Here is a 3,218-nt window from a genome sequence, read left to right on the forward strand (position 1 = left end):
AGTTGCTTCAGTCGTGTCCAACTCTGTGCGACCCCATAGACTGCAGCCCACCAGGCTTCTCCGTCCATGGGATTCTCCAGGCAAGAACACTGGAGTGGGTTGCCATTTCCTTCTCCAATGCATGAAAGTGGAAAGTGAAAGTGAAGTCGCTCAGTCATGTCCACTCCCAGAGACCCCATGGACTGCAACCCACCAGGCTCCTCCATCCATGGGATTTTCTGGGCAACCCTGGAAGATGCTAGTGTCCTGATGAAGGCTTGCCAAAGTCAACAGGTAAGGAGATCACTTGTTCTCTTTTGCCTCTTTTTTTCCCTTTTTAAAAAACTTGTTTTTCCTTGTTTGGTTGGTTGTTGCTTTTTCAAACCCTGGTGTTGAGCGCCACCTTTCAGTAGATCGCAGTGAGGGAGCTGCTCTGCTACATATGAAAGCTGGACCCAGAAGCAGGTCCTATAGAAATGGTTTAGGACGAGCTTCCCCAGGAACATGCGGTGCATGACAGGCGAGGCGGCGGCCACCTTTCCAGCCACGCGGTGTCCCAGGAAGAAGGGCTCTCTGCACAGGGACTCCTGAGGCCCTGCAGCGTTTGCCACACCACGGGGGATGCGTGTGGGGTCCACTGGAGGGGACAGCAGGGGACTGGCTATCTGAGACCAACTTTTCTTTCTTTTTAATTAACTTGTTTCCTTATTTTTGCCCGTGCGGGGTCCTTGTTGCTGCGTGCAGGCTTTCTCGAGTTGTGGCGCGGGGGCTACTCTTCGTGACGGTGTGCAGGCTCTCACTGCAGTGGCTGCTGCTGCTGGGGAGCACAGGCCCTGGAGCTCGCGCTGCAGCAGTGGCGGAGCGAGGGCTCCAGAGTGCTGGCTCAGTAGTTGTGGCACACGGGCTTAGCTGTGGCATCTTCCCAGACCAGGGATCAGACCCATATCTCCTGCACTGGCAGGTGGATTCTGAACCACTGGACCATCAGGGAAGTCCCAACTTGTTCTCTTTTTAATGAGGTACAATTTATATCATATAAAATCTACCCTATCTAAGTGTACAGTTCAGTGAGTTTTGACAAGTAAATAATCCCATGTTAACTACTACCACAATCAAGATACAGAACATTTCCATTACCACAAAAATTCCCCTTGTCCATCTGACAAGGGATCTTACTAGCAGATATTTAGGTTATTCCCACTTTAAAGGTTATGATAAATAAAGTTCCTATGAACATCTATGTACAGGTCTTTGTATGAACAAATTTTCATTTCTCCTGAATTGTAAATGTCTATTAGCGATTAAATTACACGTGTGTTTGATTTTGTAAGAAACTGTCAGACTCTTTTGCAAAGTGGTTTTACCACTTCACCTTCCTGTTTGCAGCATATGAGAGTTTCAGTTGCTTTGCATCTTCCCAACACTTGGTCGCTAAGAGTCGGACACGACTGAGCGACTTCACTTTCACTTTTCACTTTCATGCATTGGAGAAGGAAATGGCAACCCATTGCAGTGTTCTTGCCTGGAGAATCCCAGGGATGGAGGAGCCTGGTGGGCTGCCGTCTATGGGGTCGCACAGAGTCGGACACGACTGACACGATTTAGCTTAGCAACGCTTGGTATGATCAGTACTTTTAAACTTAGCCATTATAGTGGCTGTATAGTGGTATCTCAGTTTTAATTCACATTTTCCTGATAACTGATAACGTTGAGCATCTTTTCAAGTGCTTATTGGCCATTCACACAGCTTTTGGTGATGTAACTGGTGAAAACTTGAGCCAGTTTTTAAATTTGATTGCTTATCTTATTACTGAAGATACATCATCATTTTTTATATACATATTCTGGAGAAAACACTTTATAAGATGTATTTTACAAATATTTCCTCCCAGCAATGGTCTTTTCGTGTTTTTAACAGTGTTTTCAAAGAACAAAACTTCTCAATTTTGGTGAAGTCCATTTTCCTTTTTGGTCTGATGGTTTTTGTATGCTTGGTTAGTAAGTCTTTGCCTAACTCAAGATCACAAAGGCTTTCACCTAAATTTTCTTCCAGCTTTATAGTTTTAGCACTTATTCTACTATGATCCATTTTCACCCAATAGTTATTATGGTATCAATTCTTCCAAAATTGAAATACAGATTCAATGCAATCTCAGTCAAAATGCCAGGAGCTCTTTTGTAACACTGACAAGCTAATATGGAAATACACAGGATCTAGAATGGCTGAAATAATTTTGGAAGAGAAGAATAAGGTTGAAGAACTTACGTGACTTGATTTCAAGATTAACTACAAAGCTACAATAATCAAGGCCTTGGTAATGGCATCAGTTCAGTTCAGTTCAGTCACTCAGTCGTGTCCAACTCTTTGCGACCCCATGAATCGCAGCACGCCAGGCCTCCCTGTCCATCACCAACTCCCAGAGTTCACTGAGACTCATGTCCATAGAGTCGGTGATGCCATCCAGCCATCTCATCCTCTGTCATCCCCTTCTCCTCCTGCCCCCAATCCCTCTCAGAATCACAGTCTTTTCCAATGAGTCAACTCTTCGCATGAGGTGGCCAAAGTACTGGAGTTTCAGCTTTAGTGTCATTCCCTCCAAAGAAATCCCAGGGCTGATCTCCTTCAGAATGGACTGGTTGGATCTCCTTGCAGTCCAAGGGACTCTCAAGAGTCTTCTCCAACACCACAGTTCAAAAGCATCAATTCTTCGGCGCTCAGCCTTCTCACGGTCCAACTCTCACATCCATACATAACCACAGGAAAAACCATAGCCTTGACCAGACGGACCTTTGTTGGCAAAGTAATGTCTCTGCTTTTGAATATGCTATCTAGGTTGGTCATAACTTTCCTTCCAAGGAGTAAGCGTCTTTTAATTTCCTGGCTTCAGTCACCATCTGCAGTGATTTTGGAGCCCAAAGAAATAAAGCCTGACACTGTTTCCACTGTTTCCCCATCTATTTGCCATGAAGTGATGGGACCAGATGCCATGATCTTCGTTTTCTGAATGTTGAGCTTTAAGCCAACTTTTTCACTCTCCTCTTTCACTTTCATTAAGAGGCTTTTTAGTTCCTCTTCACTTTCTGCCATAAGGGTGGTGTCATCTGCATACCTGAGGTTACTGATATTTCTCCTGGCAATCTTGATTCCAGCTTGTGTTTCTTCCAGCCCAGCGTTTCTCATGATGTACTCTGCATATAAGTTAAATAAACAGGGTGACAATATACAGCCTTGACGTACT

At 44.7% G+C, this 3,218-nt stretch overlaps 1 protein-coding gene across 1 annotated transcript in view; it reads right to left on the reverse strand.

Annotated features, from left to right (window-relative positions):
- Window positions 1-3,218, reverse strand: part of VIPAS39 (VPS33B interacting protein, apical-basolateral polarity regulator, spe-39 homolog) — a 28,164-nt gene that overhangs the window by 13,901 nt on the left and 11,045 nt on the right. The gene's annotated exons all lie outside the window — the stretch shown is intronic.

This window comes from Bison bison, unplaced genomic scaffold (assembly GCF_000754665.1).
Source record: "Bison bison bison isolate TAMUID 2011002044 unplaced genomic scaffold, Bison_UMD1.0 scf7180017864201, whole genome shotgun sequence".
Lineage (NCBI taxonomy): Eukaryota > Metazoa > Chordata > Mammalia > Artiodactyla > Bovidae > Bison > Bison bison.